Raw genomic sequence first — 19,108 nt, 5'->3', positions numbered from 1 at the left:
TATTACACCCACCCAACCTGGTACTGAAGTATATAGGATTTTGCTCAGTGCCCTGCCCGACTGGGGCAGTGTCGCCAAACTGGCTTCATGCTGAGGAGGTTAAGAGGAGAGTTCTGACTTCATAGGGAGCCAGCAGGCGAACGCCAGCCCCCCACCAAAGGCCCACACTCTGGCCCTGCGATATTTACTCTTCTCATCAAGGCGGACACCCACATGGAAGCTGTGGGGCAGAGATCACCGTTGCGGGAGACAAGGGAGACCTCGGATGGGTTCCCAATTGCAAGGTAAGCCTTCTGGACTACTGCCCTGAATAAGGAAGGAATTAATCATCCACCTGTCTAACGCTACGCCAAGCAGCGCCTTATTTACCGAACGTAGCATTTACATTGCTCTGTTCACCCTTTCACGTAAAACGTGCCTTATCCTGTGCATTCAGACACAGTTATTCAACGGCCACATCTGCCTCAGCAACGAGATCAGCCACTTGAAAATGGCCGCCCGGCCTTAACGTACCAGTGCATTCTACAACCAGCGACAAAGCCATTGTCACTTGCCACACAAAACCTGCCCAATAGGGAGCTGGCAGGAAAAGGCTGCCCCCCCCCACCAAAGGCTCACACTCAAGGACATGTGTGTCGCCGTGGAGCGCTACAAGCTCCGGATCGAGGTAAGCGTACGGCCCGGCATCGAGCGTACACAGTGCTGCTCTCCTGCTGACCATCGCTGAGACCGCACCACCAACGTCCTACCTCCCGTACCTTATCCCTTCACTGGCCAACCTCTCTGACTTTATTCAATCAGGGATAACCCTTGCTCTTACAACTATTGACAGATTCATATCCGAACTACAGTAAGCAGCCCACGTCTACCTTACCTCCACTAAACACAGCAATCACTAGATCTACCCGCCTTATTCGCACACACGTGCAAGACAACTGTGCAGTTCTGGTCTCTCGCTCAAATACTTTGTTTCCTTGTAGCCTTTTTCATAACTGTATGCACAGCGCTGAACCCTCTTCAGACAAATTAGTTGTGCCACATTGTGCCGATCCATTGCCCATATAACTGTGTGATTCCTAGCATTACCCTGCATATTAGCTGTACTGCATCTTGCCACTCTATGCTCTTATAACCGTTTGCCTTTAGCACCTCCACGCATACTAGATGTGCCACACTCTGCCAGCCCATGCCAGTATATTTGTTTGCCTTAGAATCCCGTTGCAATTTAAGCTGTGCTGCATCTTGCCAGCCCATGTCCGAATAACTGTGCGATTCCTAGCACTACCCTGCATATTAGTTATGCTGCTTCTTGCCAGCACAATTGTTTGCCTCAGCACTTCCCTGCACATTATTTGTGCCACACCTTACAGGTCACTTTCTGCCTAGTTAACCTGGCTGCAGTTAGTTTGCCCCATGCAAACTTAAACAAAACTATATGGGCCACACCTGGCTTTGAGACTGCTAAGTACCATCCACAGCTTTGACCAGTTTGTGGCTTTAGCCAAAATCTGATACACTACCTGAAACACGAGTCACGCCGAGTATGGCCAAAACATTTCCTAGCCCCCGAGAGCCAGGTGAGTGCAGCCGCGAACGTTTAATCGCCTATTCCACCCTTCCGGTGGCTTCCGTGGTCCCCCTGCCCCCTCGGTAGCCCATCCGCCTCCCATTCCCTCCCCGCATCCATTTCCTTATTCCCCGGCCCTCCCCGCCTCCCCCCTCCCATTGGTCAATCCATCCCACACAAGTAGCCTAACGACTCGCTTGCCTGCCCCGACTCCCTTAGCCCCCGAGAGCCAGGTGAGTGCAGCCGCGAACGTTTAATCGCCTATTCCACCCTTCCGGTGGCTTCCGTGGTCCCCCTGCCCCCTCGGTAGCCCATCCGCCTCCCATTCCCTCCCTGCATCCATTTCCTTATTCCCCGGCCCTCCCCGCCTCCCGCCCACCCCCTCCCATTGGTCAATCCATCCCACACAAGTAGCCTAACGACTCGCTTGCCTGCCCCGACTCCCTTAGCCCCCGAGAGCCAGGTGAGTGCAGCTGCGAACGTTTAATCGCCTATTCCACCCTTCCGGTGGCTTCCGTGGTCCCCCTGCCCCCTCGGTAGCCCATCCGCCTCCCATTCCCTCCCCGCATCCATTTCCTTATTCCCCGGCCCTCCCCGCCTCCCGCCCACCCCCTCCCATTGGTCAATCCATCCCACACAAGTAGCCTAACGACTCGCTTGCCTGCCCCGACTCCCTTAGCCCCCGAGAGCCAGGTGAGTGCAGCCGCGAACGTTTAATCGCCTATTCCACCCTTCCGGTGGCTTCCGTGGTCCCCCTGCCCCCTCGGTAGCCCATCCGCCTCCCATTCCCTCCCTGCATCCATTTCCTTATTCCCTGGCCCTCCCCGCCTCCCGCCCACCCCCTCCCATTGGTCAATCCATCCCACACAAGTAGCCTAACGACTCGCTTGCCTGCCCCGACTCCCTTAGCCCCCGAGAGCCAGGTGAGTGCAGCCGCGAACGTTTAATCGCCTATTCCACCCTTCCGGTGGCTTCCGTGGTCCCCCTGCCCCCTCGGTAGCCCATCCGCCTCCCATTCCCTCCCCGCATCCATTTCCTTATTCCCCGGCCCTCCCCGCCTCCCGCCCACCCCCTCCCATTGGTCAATCCATCCCACACAAGTAGCCTAACGACTCGCTTGCCTGCCCCGACTCCCTTAGCCCCCGAGAGCCAGGTGAGTGCAGCCGCGAACGTTTAATCGCCTATTCCACCCTTCCGGTGGCTTCCGTGGTCCCCCTGCCCCCTCGGTAGCCCATCCGCCTCCCATTCCCTCCCCGCATCCATTTCCTTATTCCCCGGCCCTCCCCGCCTCCCGCCCACCCCCTCCCTCCCTCCCTCCCATTGGTCACATCAAGGGGACTTCCATTCATAGCCAATCTCCCCAGGGCAGCCCCTGCCCGGCAGCCCCATCGGCTAAGGACCTCAAGGCAAAGGACGGCTCCAACTTGACGGCTCCAGATCGTATCTGCAGGTATCCGCAGGAGAAGCAAGAAGCCAACAACAAGTAAGTGTGGCAAGGGCAGGGCCAGAAGCAACTACTTCAAGCCATACTACCCTACCACCCCTCTAACTCAGCATCAATCCCTCTATAGTCAAACTCGGAATCCCAGCATTGCATTGTTCCCAATTGCATTTAGGTGTTGCGCCCAATAGCCTCTCTGAGGAAAGTCACATTTAGAAGTGTCCCCAACTGCATCTAGAAGTGTTCCCAACTGCATCTAGAAGTGTTCCCAACTGCATCTAGAAGTGTTCCCAATTGCATTTTGAAGTGTTCCCAATTGCATTAGTAGTGTCCCAATCGCTTTCTGAAGTTGCGCCCAATAGCCTCTCTGAAGAAAGTTGCATTTAGAAGTGTTCCCAATTGCATTAGTAGTGTCCCAATCGCTTTCTGAAGTTGCGCCCAATAGCCTCTCTGAGGAAAGCACTTAGAAGTGTGCCCAGTAGCCCCTCAGAAAAGTTGAATCCAGAAACGCACTTAGAAGCTGCATCTAGAAGTGTACCCAACAGGCTAAATTGTGAATCTAGAAGCGCGCCCAACAACCTATCTATGCAACTCTAACTTAGAAATAACTAACAGTATAACTGCGCAATGTAGAATCTAAATGGTGACTACAAAGTTGATTTAGATCCACGCAAAACACCGTCCCTGTATAAAGGCGAATTGGAAAAGTCCACCACTACCGTGCCCTACTCAACCCTATCAGTATAACCAACAGTACCACTGTATATTATAGAATCTAAAACTGTGACTAATAATCTAACACCCCCTCTAAGCAAATAGAATCTAGAGGCTGACCGAATATCCCCCTGGGGACAAACGAACTTAGAAGTGTACCCAATAAACTAAAACAATCTCCATCTACAACTGTAACTAGAAAAGCACCAATTAAACCTAATACCATCTTTGAGCAGTTGAACCTTGAAGCGTACCTAAAAGCGTGTCATCACCAATCTTTAGAACTACAATCAGAAAGCCCTCCTAAACCATCCTTTAAGCTTACACCAATCATGAGTGCACCCACTCCACCAGAATCAGTCAGAAACATCTCCCATGGACCACCCCCTTCCTCCGATCAGTCTTCCTTCCCATCCCGCCCCCCCCAAACCACCCACCCTCTCCCTCTCTCCCTGCCTTTCCCCTCTCCAAACACCAAGCCAGGGGAGCACGATGGCGAACCACCCACCCTAAAACCACTCTTCCCCTGAACCCCACCCCGACCCACCAGCACTTCCCATACCCGCTCCCCTCACTATAATACCTAGCACACCCCACCCTGCAATCACCCACCTCCCGCCCTCCCCTCATACCCCTGCCGCCCTCCACCCCCGACCACACCGTTTCCCCTCCCTAAAAACTGCACGGCTAGCCCTAGCAAGAACCGAAGCTGCCTCCTGCTCACCCTCCGACCCCCCTACTCTCTCCCACACACCAGTCGCAGCAAAGAAACTAAAGAGGAAACGTTCCTGGTGCCCCTCAATCTCCCAGCACTCCTCGCCTCCCCTGTCTCGACCCATCACCTCTATCCCGCAATCCCCTCCTTCCCCCGTCGCTTCTCCCTGCCTGAAACCCCTCTCCCTCGATTTCTCATCAACTCCAACTGAAACTCCTAACCGCCAACATCCCTCTTTCAAACCCCCCAACCAAAACCGACCATCCTATCACACACAGCCTCCCAACCCCACCCGAACCCAGCCAATCTCACTGCTCGCCCACTATTCCCATCTATCATCACCCACCCTACCCTTTTCCGTCCACACCCCCCACCACCGCCCCGTCCCGCTCCAACACCGAGACCATCCTTAGCTGCCGACGTGAACTGCATCCTATTTAACGCCCGATCAGTAGCAAAAAACAGACATTCCATCTTTGACCTCCTTTCCTCTGCCACACCAGACCTAGTTTTCATCACTGAAACCTGGTTCTCTGATGACTTCGGCCCAATCGCTAAAGAAGCTTTTCCTCCGGACTACTCCCTCATCCCACTGAACCGCACGTCCAGGGGAGGAGGGGTAGCATTCATCTTCAAATCCCTCTTCCACGCCTCAATCATCGACAACCAACCCTCCATTCCATCCTGCGAATCGCTCCTTGTTAAACTATCCCTCTCCCTTTCACTCTCATACAGCTTCCTAATAATCTACAGGCCCCCTGGCTATGATAGACACTTCGCAAACAACCTTTGCGACTCCATCTCCACCCTCCAACTAAACCATCCCAACCTCACCCTTCTTGGAGACTTCAACATATGGCTCGACATCCCCTCCAACCCCATGACATACTCCCTGATTGACGGTTTAGATGCAATTAATCTCCAACCCCACATAAACGGCCCGACTCATTATAAAGGACACACTCTTGATGCCATCTTCAGCTCCAACACCCTGATTCATCTAATGCCGCCCACACCTATCATCTGGTCCGACCACTTCATTCTCTCGTTCGCCATCCACGCACCTGAACCCCTTCCCATACTCTTATCTGAACCTCCGAACATTCGCAAAAGCTGGAAGAAACTAATAATCACCCCGGACCTAGCCGAGGCACTCCTCCAGTCTCCACAACCTACCTGCCATCTCAACAATCAACTAACCCCTGAGGCCTTTGATTCATGGCTCAACTCATCCCTGATGCGCCTGACCCCCTCGTGCAAACCATCAACCCGACTTGGCCTTTTCCCCAGATGGTTCACTCCTGAGTTAAAGAACACTAAACGACATTACAAATACCTAGAGCGCAAATGGCATAAAGAGAAAACCCAAGACAGCAGGACCACCTTGGCACGACACCTGTACCAGTACAAAGCCGAAATCCGGAAAGCTAAAAAGGCCCACTACAACTCACGAATCCTAAACTGCAAAAACCCATGCAAAGAACTTCACAAAATTATCTCCGAATTCACCAAACCGGCATGTAACACAACCACCCCGACCGCGTCACAATCACTATGTGACTCACTCTCCCTCCACTTCTACTCCACGGCCATTGAAAGGACAAAAACTCTGACCACCAAACAGGCTCTCCTACAACCACCAGGCAATCCTCAGCCCGTACCGGCCAGCCCACCAATTGCGACCACTACGCAACCAACTTTCGAATCCTTCAGTCCAATATCACCAGAACAATTTCTCAAACTCCTATCCGACCGCAAACCATCTGGATCACCACTGGACCTTTGCCCAGCCATAACCCTTAAAGAAATCTTTGCCTCCACCTGCGCAGGAGAACACGCAAGATCTATCATAAACGCCTCCCTTTCTTCCGGTATCTTTCCAGATGCATTCAAATTAGTGCACGTCAAACCTCTGATTAAAAAACCCACACTCGACCCTCTCGAGCCAAAAAACTACCGCCCGATCTCTAACACCAGGTTCCTTGCCAAACTCATTGACCGAACAGCCTACTCCCAACTAAATGCCTTTGTTGAAGCCAACAATATCCTAGACCCCACCCAATCAGGATTCAGATCTTGCCACGGAACTGAAACCACCCTAACCTCGATCTGGGATGACCTAAAAATGACTGCTGACTCTGCAGGATGCGCCGCACTAATCCTTCTCGACCTGTCAGCCGCCTTTGACACGATCAATCACTCAATACTCCTTGACCGCCTCCACTCCCTAGGAATCCGTGGTACCGCCCTTAAATGGATAGCCTCATTCCTCAAAGACAGGCACCAAATAACGACACTCTCCAACTTTACATCACAAGCCCGACCAGTTGACACAGGAGTCCCACAAGGAGCATGTCTATCCGCCCTCCTGTTCAATCTCTACCTGATCACCCTCCCACCAATAATTCGTGCTCACAACATCCTGTGTTACAATTACGCAGATGACACTCAACTAATTCTGAAGTTCCTGAACACGAAACCCAACTCCCAACCTGACCTGACCTCTTGCCTCCTTAACATCGAACGCTGGATGACCCAAAGCCACCTCCTGTTAAACCCCTCCAAAACAGAAATCATGGTCTGCAGCAACTCAGATTTTCTTCCACACCCACTACCCTGGCCACCCGCCATGGGCAACTCACCGACCCCCTCTAACACAGTAAAAAATCTTGGGTGCACCCTGGACTCCGACCTAACACTCTCGCGCCAAGTCAACAATGTCTCAAAGTCCTGCCACTACCAACTCAAAAACCTTAGGCGCATCTTTCCTTATCTCTCATTCCCTAACAGAGTCGCCGCGGTCCAATCAATCGTCATATCCCGACTGGACTATGGTAACCCCCTGTACCTCGGAATTCATGCCTACCAACTGAATAAACTACAAAGAGCACAAAACGCAGCAGCCAAAGTGCTTCTTGCGCTCGGTCCAAGGGACCACGTATCCCCAGCCCTTAAGACACTGCATCGAGCTCTACATAAAACTGGACCCCATTATCTTCAAAAAAAGCTAATACCTTATCACCCTACCCGCACCCTTAGATCAAGCTCAGCCGGCCTCCTAGTAATTCCTAAAACAAACTCAGTCAGGTTAGGCGGAGCATCATTCTCAGCCCTGGCCCCAACCCTGTGGAACTCGCTCCCACCCCACATCCGCCTAACTCAGGACTTAACGGCCTTCCGCAAACTACTGAAAACCTGGCTCTTTCCCTAAAACCAACCAGCCCCAAACCAGCATCATCACAATAACACCGACCTAACAAAACCACCAAAAAGTAACCGAACCAGATTGTAACCTACATAGACAAACAGAACTAAAACGAATAAAGTAGATCTAAACAGGGAAATGATTAAATAGAAAAAGAATCACTGAATAATGGAAAGAAGAGAGCGTGGAGAGCAGATGAACAAGGAGAGCGGGTGAGCATAGAGGGCACGACCGAATGAGTGGAAAGAAAGAATGAGTATGGATGAGTATAGATGAGTATGGATGAATGTGAGGATAAATGCTCTTGGCAAATGAGCCTGGAGAACGTGCAGAGCGCAAGATCGTGCAGAGCGGAAGAGCGCTGAGAACAGAGGCACATATAGAGCGGAGAAATGTGGGGAGCAACCGAGTGGGGGGAGAGACTGAGTGTGGGGAGCGTATGAGTGTATGGAACATATGAGTATGGGGAGTTATGAGTGCGAGTAGCGGATGGGTCTGGAGAGCGGATGGGTCTGGAGAGCGGATGGGTCTGGAGAGCGGATGGGTCTGGAGAGCGGATGGGTCTGGAGAGCGGATGGGTCTGGAGAGCGGATGGGTCTGGAGAGCGGATGAGTCTGGAGAGCGGATGAGTCTGGAGAGCGGATGAGTCTGGAGAGCAAATGATTGTAGAGCGCATGAGCACGTGGATTCAGATGAGTGTCGAGAGTGGATGAGTGTCGAGAGCTGATGAATGAAGAGGGCGGAAGTATGTGGAGGATGAGTGGGTGGAGGAGAGAATAGCCGAGTGTGGGGAATGGCCGAGTGTGGGGAATGGCCGAGTGTGGGGAATGGCCGAGTGTGGGGAATGGCCGAGTGTGGGGAATGGCCGAGTGTGGGGAATGGCCGAGTGTGGGGAGCAGAGCGTACGAGTACGCAGAGCAGAAAAATATGTGGAACAGACGAACACAAATCAGAGCCAATGAATAGGTAGAACGGCTGAACTAATGGATCGGACGAGCACGATGAGGAGAGCGGTGTACATAGAACGGACGAGTATGTAGAGCGGACAAATATGTGGAACTGATGAGTAGGTGGAACAAACGAGTGTATTGGAATGGATGAGTCTATGGTGCCAATATCTGGAATGGTGCCGACAAGTATGTGGAGCGGGTCAATACGTAGAACGGATAAATTTGCAGAACAGATGTGTATGTGTCTGTGTGTGGAGCGGACGAATGGGTAAAACGGACAAATGGGTGGAACGGACGAATAGGAAGAACGGACGTGTAAGTGGAGCGGACGAATACATGGAGCGGATCAATACGTTGAGCGGATGAATTCATAGAACGGATGAACGAGTGGAGCGGACGAATGTATGAAACCAACAAATACGTAGAGCGGTCGAGTAATATGAACGCATAGGCAGTCTGGAGTGCATGCGCGGGGAGGACAGGAGTGCATGCATATGGAATACATGAGAGCATGCATGAAACACACTGAAAATGAGGGATGGACTAGAGCTCGCAAGACGAACTATGAACGCGCGAGTGTGTTCCTGATCGCATAAATTGCGTGACGTACATAATATGCATTGGTATGCGGGAACATTTGAATGAACATATACCATACCACACCCCACGCCTACTCTCCTCTTTACACCACCACTCAAATAGAACACAGGGATACTATGACACCATTCGGTATAACTGTTCTCATATCAACATCTCACGCTCACTCCCCATCACTCTAAGTAACCACCGCTGGTTTAACACCCCCAGCCAGGCGTTTCTCCTCAGGCCTAACGCAGCCACTCTCGAGCTGGATAAATTCCGCCAGAGCGTACACATTCTCCTGACCGCTCAACCACCACACCTACCGCTATGAAGCAGCTACCACATTAACCCCGCACCAGCTGCACACATACTTTGTGCGCACACGCACCTTTTTGACTCTCTTCACCCTCTCTACTGACTCGAACCTCGGTTCCCAAGGGCGTTCAACCTACCAGCGCCTTCAGACCATACCAATGGTATATAAGGCGCTATATAAATGCAAAATAACAATAACAATACTATCCGGCCCTCTTCGTTTCTCCCTCAATTGCAGCAGCTGAATATCGGCTCTAGTCTCATCCCTAACATCATCATCACAACACACTCTAACCCCACCGCAAACCTACCTGCTCGCCCAACCAAGACGAAACAGCTCATCTCCTCCTTAGGCTCCAACCACCCTAATACTCCATTGAGAAACAAAAGACGGTACAGGACCAAACACCACCATATAAATCTAAACCAACTCGCAGCTACCCACCTCTCCAACACCCTAACTCACTCCACAACCATTAATATTTCTCCACCTGCGGCAACTGACCAGCGGTGCCAACACAAGACAAATAAATCAACTATGCCTCTGAGAACACAGCCCACGACCTCAACAACTCTTAATAAAAACAAACTCAGGAGCACAACTATTCCTATCAAGGGTGCTCTGATCAACGCGAGATCCCTCCCAGCACATGCCCCGGATATCTCAGACCTCATCATTACGAATAACCTAAGAGGCGGCACTGCATTCATATTCAAAACAAACCTTGACATACGTGAAATCACCAATTCAGCCTTACCATCAGCAGAATCACTGTCTGCTAAAATTACCATCTTGACCACAACCTCCCTAACTCTCCATCTCATATATAGGCCTCCTGTCCCCATCTGCTCCGTTGATAAGGACATAGCCAATCTACTTGCCATTAACCTAAAACCAACATCCAAATTCCTCATCCTGGGTGACTCCAATCTGGGGCTCAATGACAGCACCGACTCCCATGCAACTACACTGGCCAGTACCATAGAAACACAAGGATTCACTCTATGATCCACAGGCCCAACATATGTGAAAGCTCAAACCCTTCATTGGCTGACGGACCATAACAGCTCTACGCTGATCACGAATAACTATCCATCCCCATGGTCGGACCACAATACTATCCTATTCGATATTAACACACAGACACAGATCTGCACGTCACCCATGGTCGCACCTGTAACTCAACCCTGTAACCTCTGCAACATCAATCCTGATAACTTGGTACCGTTACTCTTACCACTCACCACTTTCACTGCGAATACCGCTGACCCATCCACTTTGGTTACCACCTATAACTAGACAATGGAGGTAGCTATTAACAAGTTGCACCCTTGGGCACCTGCAAAGGTAAATCCAAAGCTCATATCAACCACTGGTACACCTCAGAATTGAAAGACCTACGTAACAAAAAAAGAAATGCAGACAGCAATTGGAACAAAACACGCTCGGACAATAATAAACAATTTGTAACCTTAGCCTATGAAAACAGAGAAGCCACCTTCTCAGCAAAAAGTAATGCTTACAACCTGCGCATTGAAAATACCAACACTGGTACCAAAGAGCTCTTCTCAGTCCTACAGGAACTAGTATCTCCCGCACAAACCCCAGACCACTGCATCAAAGACCAAGCCTGGTGCAAAAACATCGAAAAGGCACTCTTGGATAAAATATCTTCCCTCAAACTCAAAATCAACCAAAAGAAATTGAAACTCAATACCCTGCCCCAACCTACTTACCTGGAACATAAAACTCCAAAACCCCTCCCTAAGTTTGAATTCTCACCCATCACTACTGAGGAGACGATCAAAATCATGAAAGGCCTCAAACCCTCGAGATGTCAAGGGAACATCCGTCCAGCAAAACTAATCAAAGACTGCGCAGACAATCGGGCACCTTTTATCACCGCTTTGATAAATAACTCTTTTGCATCCAACAAACTGCCAGATAACCTGAAGGAAGCCTGGGTGCTCCCTCTATTAAAAAAACCCACCTTAGACCCCAAACATGCCTACTAACTACAGGCCTATTGCAACAGTGCCATTCCTCATAAAAATACTAGATAGTGTGGCATATGTACAAATCCCAAACTACCCAGAACTGCACAACCTTCTTGGCCTTCGCCAATCAGGATTCCGCCCAGGACATGGTAAGAAACAGCCCTTGTCGATCTCAAAACCCAAATGGACCTTATAAGAGACAAAGGTGACCTAGTAATCTTACTGGACCTGTTGGCGGCATTTGATCTAGTAAATCACAAGATCCTATGCCACCACCTAGTCAGCGACGCCCACTTCTCCAACAACACCATAAGCTAGATTGAATTGTTCCTCTCGAACCAATCAATGTGAGTCTTCTCAGCCTCGGCAGCTCCACACCCTACTCCAGTCACATGCAGAGTATCACAGGGATCATGTGTATCTCCCACCATGTATAACGTATTCACCAAACCACTCTTTGGTAAACTAGACAATTTGGGTGTCACATACAAACTATGCCGACGACACCCAAATACACCTAGCAATCACTGGGGACTATGACACAGACTCCAAAGCTCTCAATGCCATCTACCTCACGATTGAGGTCTGGATGGCCGAAATCGAACTCTGTCTTAATGACGATAAAACGGAGATCCCGATCATAGGTAGCCCAGCGAAACTTAAAAACCTTACACCATCTTACCAAACCTTTGGCATAGACGGAAACAGCATCAAAGTCTCCAAAGTAGGGGTGTACCTTGACTACTCACTTACCCTCTCCCAGCAATTGAACGCCATCTCTTCAGCCTCCTCATACTGCGAAACTCATCACGGCATGTAGACCCTACCTTACCGTGAAGAATTGCATCACACTAGCTAGAGCACTAATCCTCTAGGATAGACTACTGCAATGCCATCTTTGCCGGTACCTCTACTAAAAACATCAAGAAGTTTCAAATTACTCAAAACAACGACATCAGAACGGCTCTCAATATCCCAAAGTTAGACCACATCTCCGCTGCGAGAAGAAACATCCACTGGTTACCAGTCATAGAGTGCATTAAATTCAAAGTACTGTCCCTTGTCCCTCACCCACAAACGCCTAGCTAACACTGCTCCACGCGATCTATTCAACCTGATCTCAAAAACTCAATCAGCTAGACCTACTCGCTCAGCCTACTTACGGCAAATAAACTCACTAAGATTTAAGAGACAGAACGCTGGTGGATCCAGCTTCCCTGTTCTCGCAACAAACTACTGGAATGCTATGGCCCCTGAACTCAGGACAGATCCGTCCATATGGTCCTTTAGAAAAAAAGAAAATTCTAAAAACCTGGCTTTTAAAACCAGGACTCTAGGAATCAGCACATCTACTGTTAATGAGCACTAAGTACCTAGCACTAAGGCACATCCTCCTCATGACCTACTGCAACCTAGATATGCTCTAACTGCCTATGCTTTGACTGTCACCTCGCAACTTGTGCAACTGTACTGTCCAACTACTTCTGTAATTCCTATGTTAATGGTATTGCCTGATCAATCTATAGCACCCGGCGGCTTGCTGCTCTCTTGCTTTTGCTACTGCATCACCTAGTAATACAATTGCAAGCACCTGCTGTATGTAGATTACATACAATTCCTTAATGTACAATGTACCGTACTTGTAACCGTATTTCTCTGTGCAAACCCAAGAAAATGTTAAGTCACTGTATTCCTAAATCAAGCACCCAGATGCCCGAGGGTTAGGCATGCTATATAAATGTAATAAATAAATAACCATTCAATACTTGGCCTCTACTGTAACACTAAAAAGGAATGTCAGAGATGGACTAAAAGTGAAGCTCTTCTGAGACCGTATTGTACTATCGCATTGGAAGACTTCAGAAGTGCAGATACGGTCCATTAAAGAAATAGCAGTTCTGTAAGAGTGGGATGAAACCTACCTATAGGGCAAGAGAGTGGAATGGCAGAAAGTGATGCATGTTGTGATTCCCAAATTAGCTGGTATTCTCCCTCCAAATCATCCCCAGGACTCAGCCCAAGTGTTAAAGCCAGTATATTCTAAAAAGGCCCTCCAAGCAAGGTTGCAGGTCAACCTGAATAGCTGAAAGGCCCATTGCCCCACAAAACTAAAACCATCAAAAGATATCCAATTCCATTCCACGGGACAAAATGGAATTCTCTCTGTATTCAACCTGCTGTCAGCTGAGCATACAGCACACCTCTACAGCATACCCAAAAGAGAACATATCTCTGGCGCCAGGAGAGCAGCCCATTGGCTTCTCGTCAAAGAATGTGTCCTTTTCTACACTAGCCATCACTCACAAATGCCTCATCAATTTGGCGCCCCCTTATCTCGCCCAAAGGTTCACAAGAGCAGGTTCTACCAGACCCATAAGAACCCTCTACGCCCACCGCCTCGGACAACCCAAATTCAGGCATGCACAAGCTGGAGGGACAAGCTTTCCTTTCATTGCCGCCAAAACAGTGGAACTCCCTCCCTCCCAGCCTTAGAGCAGAACCCTCTTACGGTGCATTCCGTAAAGCTCTAAAAACACTGCTCTTCAACTAACCGTACTACTGGCACAACACACTACTATACGGTCTCTGCTGATACTAAATCATACTGTAACCTTGTATAAAGTACTCATCTACTGCAACCATGTATTGATGTTCACAACTCACTAACAGCCCTGCGATGCCTCTGGGTTGTTGAGTGCTTTATAAATGAAATTAATAAATCTACTATCCCAGGGGTCCCCAACCTTTTGTGCACAATGAGAAAAATGTTTACATCAAATGAAATGGTGAGCAACATCCATTTTTCAACAGAACATTTCTGTGCTCAGTTGGCGGAAAAAAGATTGCAACTTTTTAATTTGCAGTACTTAACAGTTATCCAGAGCACGTGCAATTTGAGTAAAATAAAAGTACAAGGCCTTTAACTTATTTTGACATTAATGGTTGTTTATAGAAAATGTTGAAGAAATGGTGTGGTCAGTATGACATTTTTAGACAGATGCGACCAGTCAAGTTGTTCAAAAATATAGTAGGACTAAATAAACTTTACCAGGGGCTTCAAGTTCTCAAGATAAATATTTTTCAGAAATGTAGTGCAAATGTTTGGACAGTAGAATTTGTCACAAATGGAGAACTGATTTTTAGGTGTACTTTGGGATTCTGCCCAGGGATTTTCTGCAATCTTTAGTGGCAAATGGTGCATTCTTAAGCATACAAGACCAGTATTACTGTTCTTCAGTCATCGATTGCTGTATTATGGACTGTTCTCTCTTCAGTAATATTATGAAAGTTTGCATTTCTGATTAAACAGCGTGATCACTATACTCTGGAGTTAATTTTCCAATGGTGTGGGGTGTAGGCACCACAGAAATTATGTCCAATAGTCAGAGGGGCTGATTGGGGATGCCTACGCTCAACACGGAGGCATTGGAAAGAATTACTAATTCACAAGAAATTAAGATATTCTCTCAAAACTGTTAAGCAGATCAGACACCACAAACGTTAGTGTCCGTTTGAGCCTTGGGTTAAAACTATCTGGGACATAAATATTGGAAAAAATGGTCTTCCATTTCAGGAGGTCCAGTTTATAGAAAGGAATGCCCCATGGTTCAATGCAGAATGTCGAAAAGAAAATGGAACCATGATTTAATGAGTGGTGTGTACACGGCTGGTCAGATTTATAGTTTCAAAAGAAACTATAAAAAAAGAATGTATTGAGTAACAATGGAAGCTTTTTCGAAGGACATGGAATTGATTTATGTTTAATGCAATTGTCGAGACAGGTATTTTGCCATCTCCTTGGACAAGTAGTCCTTGGACCATGCCCCCCGCCCCCCCCAAGGTTATAGTCCAATTTCCTTACTGAAAATTTCAGGTAAGATTCTCCAAATGTTTGCTGCTCAGATTGGAGATGTGGGCTCAAAGTAATATATCTTGAAGCCCTCGGTTTCAGGGGGGTGCTTGGGGATAAGGACCACTGCTTCACTCTGAGCACAATCATGGAGAAATAAGGTAAGGTTAAGGGAGGAAGATCATTTGTGGCTTTTTACAGATTTGGAGAAAGCATTTGATTTGATTGATAGAATCATATTGTGGCATAGTTTACATTGTATTGGGGTCCTTAATGGTTTATTAAATCTTGTCCAAATGCGATACGCAGACATGGGAGGATAGCTCAGCGGCAGCGTGCTCGACTTGGAAACAAGATGACACGGAGCAACACAGGTTTGATCCCTTGGGTCCGCGCTTAGAAACCTCTGGGTATTAAGCGCGTTATAAATAAACTATCATCATAAACTATCATTGCTGCATCTGTCCAATTTACAAGACAGGGGCATTATACATTGTTTTTCCCCCACCAATAAAGATGAAAAGTAGGGATGTCTGTTGGCCCCAATTAAATCCTTTAAGTCTTTGACTCTGGTATTTCTCTTAGGAAAATTAATCCACCCATCTCTGACAGGGACATTTTATAGCATGCTTCTTTATGCTGATGATACTGCAATTTTGGACTTGGCGCCGGCAGGATTTCAACAGAGCCCGATATAAACAAATTACTATTTTGGGAGCTATAGCTATAGGATATAACTACATTTGGCACATTAAGTAGACCCAACATATTTCTTAAAGCATGAGCGTGTCCAATGGCGAGAGAGGCAGATGTCCAAAATATGAATAAGCTACCTTCTTTAGCTTTATATGCAGACTTACATACACATAGAAGACGGCAAGGAGAAATCTGAAGATCCCCAGCATGCAGGAGGTTGATGCCACTGGTACATTTAAATGTACCCACCCCTCAATGAATGGATGTGTGCAGGAGGAAACACAGTGTGCCCACACAATGGGAGTAAATGAAGATTTGGTTCTTTTTCTGTTATTTTGTCATTGATCGGGTTTTTATATATAGCTTGTTTGAATATGGGAGTCTCTGGAGTCTTGGGAGGATAGCTCAGGGGAAACACACTTGCCTTGGAAGGATGACAACAAGCAGTAACACAGGTTTGATTCCCTGGTCTGCACTGAGAAACCTCTGAGTATTAAGCAGGTTATAAATAACCAATTATAATTATGTGAAAGCTGTTTTTTTATTTGGGGTTTGTTCTATAGGAATTTTATGAAATATGATACGTGTTTAAATGTTGCTAACTTAATGAAGAAATGAAATAAAATACATGTTGATTGAGTAATACTTGTCAATACAGGTTTTGTTTACAGATATTTTCACTTGTGCTTTGGAAGTTACCTCATAAGAATTATTTTTTTGCATATAATTGCAAATAGTGCATTTTAAAGCCCCTGTGGCCTGTTACACTGTTGAAGAAGAGGTTAGGAATAGAAATTATAATTTTGTGACTGATTTGGAGAATCTCATCTCTGCCCAAAAGGGATTTTACACAAAACATAGTGACAAACATTGGTCAAAACTTTTAGCATTTGATGACAACTTCATAGAGGGGATGATGGTGTTAACTAAACATTTGGATTAATTAATTGGTTTTATAATATTAAGTATTTTAATTGGATTTGAACATATGGCAAATAAATAATGAAAAATGTGGCATGCATTTGCCTTATCTGCCCATTCTCCAAGTGCCAGATTGAGAGGTTATCAAACAATGACAATTTTTCAACTAGGACACTGTGTAATAAATATAGGTGACACTAAAAGTAATATGGTGGCATCAAGCACAAACCTGAAAAAGCAGTGCATGCTAATTATTTATTAATAAAGGAAAGATGGGTATGCCACCTATTTGTCTATTATGCTCCTGCTAGCTATACAAAAGGAACATAATATGACCATTTACTCCAGGACTGAAACATGGCTCGATTATTTTGCTCATTAATACATTTGTCAGCTGCGTAAAGTTTCTGAAGATGACAGGGCTTTAACAATGACACTGCTTTTAAAAGTAAGGGAATTTACTGAAAAATAAAATGTGCGTGCTTGCAACAAACTCAAATCTTGCATCTACAAAAATAAGCCAACTGGAAACACAGCAGGCTCATTGGCCAACATTCTCGCACAGTCCATGACTCGGTCCTGGCTATAATGCTATTGAGGTTTCATCCGCTCAGCACCTCCTTCTAGGCCTCCACACCATGGCCCAGAGCGACTGGCAAGTAACAATTTAGGGTGTCACGAGCAACATGTTGCTCCCAATCTACATGTTGGGGATTAATGTACTATCCTATTATAAGTATGTTAATTAGCTAAGAAGTGATACTATTGTCCCCACTTTAAATGTTTAACAGGCTGCTTGACTGTGGCAGCTCATCTGGGATACAAACCTGTTACTTTACCAAGGAACTGCAGACTTGCAAGTAACAGTCACTCGTTAATCAAGAAACGGGTGTATCCAAGAAGTGTTCCAGTGTGAGCCTTATGTGTTCAAATTATCAACAGCAACGCAAGCTTCTCAAATTGCCTGACAATGTGCATCAGAACTCTTCCCGAAGGGGAGTGGGCAGTTCACAGTGTTGCCATTTAGTTCTTTGGTTCCGTGCAAAGAAAGTCAACACTAAAATGAGAGGAGATGGGGGAAGCGTTTGCGCTGGGAAATAAAGTTTCACATAAAAACCATGGGGAAGAAGTATGTGAGGTCGCCTGCGAACTGTGGCCGGGGTCTGTTCAAGAGATAAGGAAGGGAGGCTTGTCTCCGTCAACAAGCAAGGTTATTTGTGTCCTGAGAAGCAGGGTTATGCAAACTTTCCACCAAGCAACAAATCGCACGCAAGGACTGAATTATCGAAAACCTTGAGGCTGTGTCTAGACATTGTTAATGATCACAGAAAATGGAACATGCAAGGAAATATGTGCACATTCTTTGCTTGTTCTGGTATATGTTTTCCATAAATTGTGTTTGTAGTGGAATAAAAGGCAGATAGTACAACGGACATTTGAACATAATTCAGAATGAAAACAGTGTGTGGTGTTCATTTATTTTGCGTGTGCCCTCTTCCTAAATACCTCTTCAACAGCAAGAGACCAGGATGTGAAGAATTAACCTAACGCCTCATATCTTTACTGTTCAATTCTCCCCTCTTCTATCAGTCCTCCCATTTAACCTGCCCGTCTTCTATCCTTCCCAGCTCTACTCTTCACTCCCTGCCTTGTAACTAATGTACCATTCTTGAATCTCACCTTCTTGCCATCACATTCCTGCTTCCCTCCCTGCCCTATGTCTCTCCTATGCCCCCCCCTCATCTCGTTTCCTCTGTCTCTTTTGTCTATCTCCTCCCCCTTGCTCCCTATCCTTCTCCCACATTCCCATCTCAGAGCTTTCAAGGGAATACTCCCTCCTCAAGTTACTGATAAAGAGCAGAGTGGGGATATAACTTGGCAGAGAAGGATGGGACCTAGCACAGCATGCTGTGGACATGCAAAGGAATGTCACAACCCACCATGGGAATGCCTATGTAAACAAAATGCATGATATGTAAGGAAATAGCAAAACGAGGTTAATGCTCTGTCGAAGTTTGACAACTTTTGTATATAAGGCATGGATTCAAATGAAATCAACAGAACTATGAGAAAGGGAAAGATCCCCCAGATTCTGTTTAGTAGAATGTTTGCCAGGTAGGAGAACAGCTCCAACAACTTAATAAAAACACAATG

This window comes from Ambystoma mexicanum, chromosome 2q, assembly GCF_040938575.1.
Source record: "Ambystoma mexicanum isolate Mex_15411 chromosome 2q, UKY_AmexF1_1, whole genome shotgun sequence".
NCBI classification, from domain to species: Eukaryota; Metazoa; Chordata; class Amphibia; order Caudata; family Ambystomatidae; genus Ambystoma; species Ambystoma mexicanum.
The sequence above is the reverse complement of the archived record's forward strand: the minus strand, read 5'-3'. Positions refer to the sequence as shown.